Source organism: Schistocerca cancellata, chromosome 8, assembly GCF_023864275.1.
Source record: "Schistocerca cancellata isolate TAMUIC-IGC-003103 chromosome 8, iqSchCanc2.1, whole genome shotgun sequence".
NCBI lineage: Eukaryota > Metazoa > Arthropoda > Insecta > Orthoptera > Acrididae > Schistocerca > Schistocerca cancellata.
Genome location: NC_064633.1, coordinates 156,980,200 through 156,988,841, shown reverse-complemented (window position 1 = coordinate 156,988,841; position 8,642 = coordinate 156,980,200). Strand labels below are relative to the sequence as shown.

General features: G+C 46.4%; 1 pseudogene; it reads left to right on the top strand.

Annotated features, from left to right (window-relative positions):
* Positions 1-8,242: 8,242 nt before the first annotated feature.
* Positions 8,243-8,360, top strand: LOC126096131 (5S ribosomal RNA; annotated as a pseudogene).
* Positions 8,361-8,642: the final 282 nt, after the last annotated feature.

Genomic DNA, 8,642 nt, shown 5'->3' with positions numbered 1-8,642 from the left:
AGTGTGCACAAAACCAGTCCTGGACCATGCGGTCTGTGTGAACATCGACCTATCGCCATGAAACACGGCATCACAACTGGGGATGGATCTGATCAGCCACAATAGTCACGTCATCCTTGGGAATAATGCAACATTGCAGGGTAACCATGGGGCCCATGGAATACTACGATATGGCTGCCCTGAACTACCCCTGTCACGTTTCACTCTTGTGTCTTAAACCCCACCAGAGTCCACCTTCGTAGCTGAGTGGCTGTCTGTCCTCGGCGGTGCTGTGCATGGACGTGTGTTTACGTCCTTGCGCTCGTGGTTGCTTACCTATCTGGCGTTCTTGCAAGTTTTGAGGCAACCGATACAGAATGACACATGCATACCGAAAGTCGACTCTCAAGATCTACTTTTCGAACGAGTATGCGCGATGTAAGGCCTGTGAAATTGAGCGGTTCCTGCCGGCCGCGACGGTAGTGCGGTTCTAGGCGCTGCAGTCCGGAACCGTGGGACTGCTACGGTCGCAGGTTCGAATCCTGCCTCGGGCATGGATGTGTGTGATGTCCTTAGGTTAGTTAGGTTTAAGTAGTTCTAAGTTCTAGGGGACTGATGACCTAAGATGTTAAGTCCCATAGTGCTCAGAGCCATTTGAACCATTTTGAGCGGTTCCTATGAGACGAACTTGATTACAACGTACTTATTCGAATACACCTTTCCATAGTGAGCAGTGTCGTCTACGTAAAACTAATTGATAATGCAGCATGTGACAAAATCATTCAAGATACTAAACGTGGTTTCAGATTTTGTCACTCCGACAGATATGTCGGCGAGGTAACTACTGGTCATGCAGGACTGGTATTACGAAACATACACATATTCGAACTTCCTTCGAGGTTCCGTCTGAATTAGTGATAGATGCACTATACCAGTGTGGAAGAGTGCTTAGACACCTGGAGGAAAAATGGTAGAACTTCACGATCTACCCAGTTCAGAATAGAACTGACGCAGCATGTCCTCTCCTACTTGTTCATCGGCGGATACAGAGATATAGTCATCTACGATGGAAAACACAAAACATGCTCGGATACGGGAACGAAGAGCACGTCCGGCTGGCGAAGAAACAGGTGACATCAAAACGAATGTCCAGATCCACCTCCTGACGGTTTGCGGCAGTAACTCACAGAAGAGACCATCATCCTAGACCAAACAACGTACACTCGGCAACTCTGGCGCCAGCGACGCCTTTGAACTACGGGGAAGAATTGATAGGAGGGATGTAAATTGATCCCATGGTGATGCCGACGGCTGCTTTCATCTAGATATACATCTACATCCATCCTCCGCAAAGCCACCGGAGGGTGGCGGAGGGTACCTTGAGTACTTCTATCGGTTCTCCCTTCTATTCCAGTCTCGTACAGTTCGTGAAAAGAAGTATTGTCGGTATGCCTCTGTGTCGGCTCTAATCTCTCTGATTTTATCCTCATGGTCTCTTCGCGAGATATACGTAGGAGGGAGAAATATACTGCTTGACTCCTCGGTGAAGGTATGTTCTCGAAACTTCAACAAAAGCCCGTACCGAGCTACTGAGTGTCTCTCTCGCATCCTTGAACGCCGGGAGTCACTTCCGCTCTCGGACACGAAGGCGCACACGCGCAAACAACGATCGACGAAGCGTCGCAAGCAACGACCGCTAGCGCCATCGGACACCTGCTTATTGAACTCCATGGCAGACGGAGTTGGACATGCACTACTGGCATTAAAATTGCTACACCACGAAGATGACATGCTACAGACGCGAAATTTAACCGATAGGAAGAAGATGCTGTGATATGCAAAGGATTAGATATTCAGAGCATTCACACAAGGTTGGTGCCGGTGGCGACACCTACAACTTGCGGAAATGTGGAAAGTTTCCAACCGATTTCTCATACACAGCAGTTGACCGGAGTTGCCTGGTGAAACATTGTTGTGATGCCTTGTGTAAGGAAGAGAAATGCGTACCATCACGTTTCCCACTTTGATGAAGGTCAGATTGTAACCTATGGCGATTGCTGTTTATTATGTCGCGACGGTGCTGATCGCGTTGGTCGAGATCCAATGACTGTTAGCAGAATACGGAATCGGTGCGTTCAGGAGGGTTATACTGAGCGCCGTGCTGGATCCGAACGACTTCGTATCCCTAGCAGTCGAGATGACAAGCATGTTATCCGCATGGCTGCAACGGATCGTACAGCCAAGTCTCGATCCCTGAGTCAACAGATGAGGACGTTTGCAAGACAACAACCATCTGCACGAACAGTTCGACGACGTCTGCAGCAGCATGGACTATCAGTTTTTTGAGACCATGGCTGCGGTTACCCTTGTCGCTGCATCACAGACAGGAGCGCCTGCGATGGTGTACTCAACGGCAAAACTGGGTGCACGAATGGCAAAACGTCATGTTTTCGGATGAATCGAGGTGTTGTTTACAGCATCATGATGGTCGCATCCGTGTTTGGCGACATCGCGGTGAACGCACATTGGAAGCGTGTATTCGTCATCGCCATACTGGCGTATCACCCGGCGTGATGGTATGGGGTGCCATTGCTTACACGTCTCGGTCACATCTTGTTCGCACTGACGGCACTTTGAACAGTGGACGCTACATTTCAGATGTGTTACGACCTGTGTCTCTACCCTTCATTCGATCCCTGCGAAACCCTACATTTCAGCAGGATACTGCACGACCGCATGTTGCAGGTCCTGTACGGGCCTTCCTGGATACAGAAAATGTTCGACTGCTGCCCTGGCCAGCACATTCTCCAGATGTCTCACCAATTGAAAACGTCTGGTTATTGGTGGCCAAACAACTGGCTCGTCACAATACGCCAGTCACTACTCTTGTTGGACTGTGGTATCGTGTTGAAGCTGCATGGGCATCTGCACCTGTACACGCCATCCAAGATCTGTTTGACTCAATGCCCAGGTGTATCAAGGCCGTTATTACGGGCAGAGATTGTTGTTCTGGGAATTGATTTCTCAGGGTCTATGCACCCAAATTTCGCAGAAATGTAATAACATGTCAGTTCTAGTATAATATATTTGTCCAATGAATAATCGTTTATCATCTGCATTTCTTTTTGGTGTGGCAGTTTTAATGGCCAGTAGCGTAACTACACGGTGAATCCGGATGCGGAAAGTGAGGTTCTTCCTCCCTTACAGCAGTTTGAATCTGATCACATGAGGCAAGGGCTGACTGCAGAACCACCAAATGGAGATCCATCGGTCGTCGATCCTCCATCCATCGCAGCAACACCTTTGCGTTCGATCTGCCCGGAGGAAGAGACACGCCGAGAGATGGACCCTAAGTAAGGCAACTGGGCCGATGAACGTGATTCTGATCGACAGACCGATGACGCAGCCACAACGGCGGGTGTGGCGTGCACCAGATGATAGGCGTGCAGAAGGATCACCCTGTCGAGCAGACACTACGCCGCCGGCCAGTAGCACACATACGGAATGATAGACAGCGGCAGGCATATCGAACAGCCTCTATTGATAAAATTAGGACGCCATTCAAGTTGCAATTACTACGGGACATGGTGCGTGCGAGAGTTTTTCCGATATCTGTGGGAACGATACATAAACATTACACCCTCCGCAGGTCACGGCAGCGGAATAGCGATACTTCTGCTGGAAGACAGCGAGGTCATCGGTCTCATCGGATTAGGGAAGGACGGGGAAGGAAGTCGGCAGTGCCCTTTGAAAGGAACCATCCCGGCATTTGCCTGGAGCGATTTAGGGAAATCACGGACGCGGGATTGGACCGTCGTCCTCCCGAATGCGGGTCCATTGTCTAACCACTGCGCCACCTCGCTCGGTTGCTCGAAGGCATAGTACCAGAGGATGTGGTGTGCCTGCCGTTAGCGTGAGGACTGGCGCTAACAGAGCTAGGAGTACGGATCACTAATATCTGTGCCCGTCGAGGTCCGACAGAAGGCACGATCGTTTCCGATGTCAGGCAGAGGAGATTTCTCCACTATTCTTTGGCCCCTAAGAACATATTCGGAGGAGACGTAAGCTGCGTGCTCGTACAAAACGATCAGTACCCAAGTTGTAATTCATGCCTAGAGCTGCGGCAGCTGGTGTAGGACATGAATCTAATCGATGCATGGGAGTCGGTACACGGTGACAGACGTCGTTATACATACGTTTCAAGTCATTCTGCAAGTCACCTCGCTCGAATTTATGTCACACGTTATCTCGAATCTGTCATCCTCGATTCGGAATTATGACCCTTCGCCTTCACAGATCTCATGACATACATATGAACGGTCTTCTTACGACGTCAGCGGGTTTGGAGGGCTCGCGGTGTTTGAAAATTGAATACTGCCCACCTCAGGGAACCTATGTGGAAAAGTATAATCAAGGACACTTAGCACATGTGTAAACGATGTCTCCCGATATATCCGTCGACGGCAGTGGCTGGAATGCGTTAATCCCGCATTGCGCCGAGCTTTGGCTGGATGCGGAAGAGAGCAGACGACGTCGAGGAGCTACGCGATGAAATTTTATTTCACGATGCTCTCTGTACGAGTGCCCTCACAATATCGGAATGCTGTCATAAAACGAGAATAATTTCCATAACGCAAAGCTATCTGGAAGAGATCAATGTCCGCCCAAGGGCCTTTCAACGAGTCCGTCGAGAATCGCCTTCGATGTATCACTTTATCAGAGAAAAACAACGTAGCTGCAGAGCCTTAATACAGGCGTTCGTACTTCTAAATGGTCGTCGTATGATATCGCAAAAAGAAATAGCCATCGCCTTTGTGGAACTATACGGTCACTTCTGTGACGAAGCGGAACATGACGAGTCAGCCTTACCTGATGTCCAACGAATGTTATTCGCATGCCTCGACGTAACGACCGAGCGAGTGTAAACGGGGAAGTCACAGATGACGACGTAGTGGAAGCACACCGTAAGGAGGTATCGAACAAGTCGCCGGGGCCCGACGGGTTTCTGCCAGAGTTCTATCAGATATTTAAAGATCTCGTGACTCTTCCATGGACTGCCATGTACCGCAAACTGATGTCCCAAAAGACGCCACTTCCACCCGCCTTTGTGGAAGAAATGATCTTCCCTGTCCAAAAATCACTCAGCAGCACAAGGATCCAGACCTACCGGCCACTAACCCTTCTTAATTGCGACTACTGAATCCACGCCAGGACATTTGCAACACGTTTCAGAACCGTGCTGCAACCCGTGGGCTAGATGTAATGGCTTTGATTAGTCATCAAAACGTCCTCAGTCCCGGATTCAAAAGCAGCCACTGCTTAAATTTTGTTTAATAATCAGCATTGGCGGCCAAGACTTCCTCCATAAGAAGTAACCCTCATTCTGTCAACGGCCTTGTCATAGAGGGCGGAGGAGCGGACAGAGGTTCAAGGCACTCTCTTGGCCTTGGGGTGGGAAACTGCCAGAAAGACGGAAGGATCAACAATTATCAACGGCATGAGAATTCAGAAAGCGATGGAAACCACTGCATTAAAGACACATAACGTGTATACACAGGATACGTGGCCTGTAACTGAAAAACTGTCGTGATGATATCTTCATTGTCAAAAGATTCTGGCTTATCCCCCATTCGTATGTCCTGGAGGGGATTGCCAAGGGAGAGGTGACCATGAGAAAAAGGTTGAATAACCAACGAAAGGATAACAATTTACGAGTCGAGGCGTGGAATATCTGAAGCTTGAACGTGGTAGGGGAGCCAGAAAATCTGAAAAGGGAAATGAAAAGGCTCAATCACGATATAGTGAAATGGAAAGAAGGCAAGGATTTCTGGTCAGATGAGTATAGGGTAATGGCAGCAGTAAATGGTATAACGGGATTCGTTATGAATAGGAAGGCAGGGCAGGGAGTGTGTTACTGTAAACAGTTCAGTGGTAGGGTTGTTCTTATCAGAAACGAATTTTCTCATCAGAAACGACAACGTTACTTCAGGTACACATTTTGACGTCTCAGACTGAAGACGAAGAGATAGAGAAATCGTATGAGGTTATTAAAGGGTAATACAGTTCGTAAAGGGAGATGAAAATCTAATTCTCATGGGGGACTGGAATGCTGTTTTAGGGGAAGGAGTAGAAGAAAACGTTACAGTATAATACTCGCTTGGTACAAGGAATGAGAGTGGAGAAAGACTAATTGAATTCTACAATAAATATCAGCTAGTAATAGTGAATAATCCGTTCAAGAATCATAAGAGGAGGAGGTATACTTGGTAAAGGCCAGGTGATACAGGAATATTTAGTTATATTACATCATGGTCAAGTAGAGATTCCGAAATCAGATACTGGATTGTAAGACGAAGCCAGGAGCAGATATAGCCTCTGATCACAATTCAGTAGTGATGAAGACTAGGCTGAAGTTTTAGAGATTAGTCAGGAAGAATCAATACGCAAGTTGAAGAGGAATGGACATCTCTAAAAAGAGCAATCACTGAAGTTGGAAAAAAAGACATAGGCACAAAGAAGGTAACAGTGAATAAGCCATGGGTAACAGGAGAAATATTTCAGTTGATCGAAGAAAGAAGAAAATACAAAAATGTTCGTGAAAATTCAGGAATACGGAAATATAAGTCGCCTAGGAACGAAATAAATAGGAAGTGTATGGAAGCTAAGACGAAATAGCCGCAGGAAAAATGTGGAGACACCGAAAGGACAGACTCATAATAAAGGAAAGACAAAAGAACATTCGTTGAAATCAAAAGCAAGGGTGGTAGCATTAAGAGTGCAACAGGGATTCCACTGTTAAATGCGGACGAGAGAGCGGATGAATGGAAAACGTTTATTGAAGATCTCTATGAGCACGAAGATTTGTCTGATGTGATAGAAGAAGAAATAGGAGTCGATTTAGAAGAGATATGGGATCCATGATAAGAATCAGAATTTACAAGAGCTTTTGTAGACTTAAGATGAATAAGGTTGAAGGGGTAGACAACATTCCATCAGGATTCCTAATATCACTGGGGGAAGTGGCAACAAGATGACTATTCACGTTGGTGTGTAGAAAGATGAGTCTGGCGACATACCATCTGACTTTAGGAAAAATATCATCCATACAGTTCCAAAGTCTGCAACAGATCATAAGTGCTAGAAATATCGTACAATCAGTTTAACAGTTCGTTTATCCAAGTTCCTGACAACAATAATATGCAGAATTTTGGAAAGAAAAGTGAGGATATGTTAGATGATGATCAGTTTGGCTATAGGAAAGATAAAGGCACCTGAGAGACAACTCTGAATTTGCGGTTGATAGTGGAGGCAAGACTAAAGAAATATTAAGACACGTTCATAGGATTTGTCGACCTAGAAAAAATGCTCGACAATGTAAAATTGTGCAAGATGTTTGAAATTCTGCGAAAAATGTAAGCTACAGGGAGACACGGGTAATGATCAATATGTACAAGAGGAAATAATAGGAGTGGGCGACCAATAAAGAAGTGCTCACATTAAAAAGGGTGTAATACAGGGATGTAGTCTTTCGCCTCTACTGCTCAATCCGTACACTGAAAAAGAAATGGCAGAAATAAAAGAAAGGTTCAGGAGTGTGAATAAAATCCAAGGTAAAAAGATATAAATGATACGATTCGGTGATGACATTTCTGTCTTGAGTGAAAGTGAAGAAGAATTACATGATCTTCTGAACGGAATGAACAGTCTAATGAGTACAGGAAATGGGTTGAGAGTAAATCGAAGAAAGACGAAAGTAATGAGAAGTAGCAGAAATAAGACCTACGAGAAACTTAACATCAGTATTGATGGTCACAAAGTAAGGAATTGTGCTACCTACGCAACAAAATAACCAATGACGGACCTAGGAAGGAGGACATCAAAAGCAGACAAGTACTGGCAAAAAGGACATTCATTGTGAAGAGGAGTCTCTTAGTATCAAACATAGGCCTTAATTTGAGAAGAAATTTCTGAGAATTTACCCTTGGAGCATAGCATTGTATGGTTGGGAAACATGGAACAGAAGAAATTGAAGCATTTTAGATGCGGTGCTGTTGAAAATTAGGTGGACTGATAAGGTAAGGAATGAGGAGGTTCCGCGCAGAATTGGAGAGGTAAGGAATACGTGGAAAACACTGAAGAGGAGAAGTGACAGGATGATAGGACATCTGTTGAGGGACTTGTAGAGGGTATAAACTATAGAGAAAGATGGAGATTGTTTTCTTTAAATACATCCAGCAAATAATTGAGGGCTTAGGTTGGATGTGGCAACGGCCTTGCTGCAGTGAATACACCGGTTCGCGTCAGATCACCGAAGTTAAGCGCTGTTGGGCGTGGCCGGTACTTTGATGAGTGACCTTCACGGCCACCATGCGCTGTTGCCATTTTTCTGGGTGCACTCAGCCTCGTGATGCCAATTGAGGAGCTACTCGACCGAATAGTAGCGGCTCCGGTCACAGAAAACCATCATAACGACTGGGAGAGCAGTATGCTGACCACACGCCCCTCCTATCTGCACCCTCAACTGAGGATGACACGGCGGTCGGATGGTCCCGATGGGCCACTTGTGGCCTGCAGACGGAGTGCTTAGGTTGGATGTGCTACTCTGAGCTACAGAGGTCGGCACAGGACAATAATTTGTGGTGGGCCGCATCAAACAAGTCAGA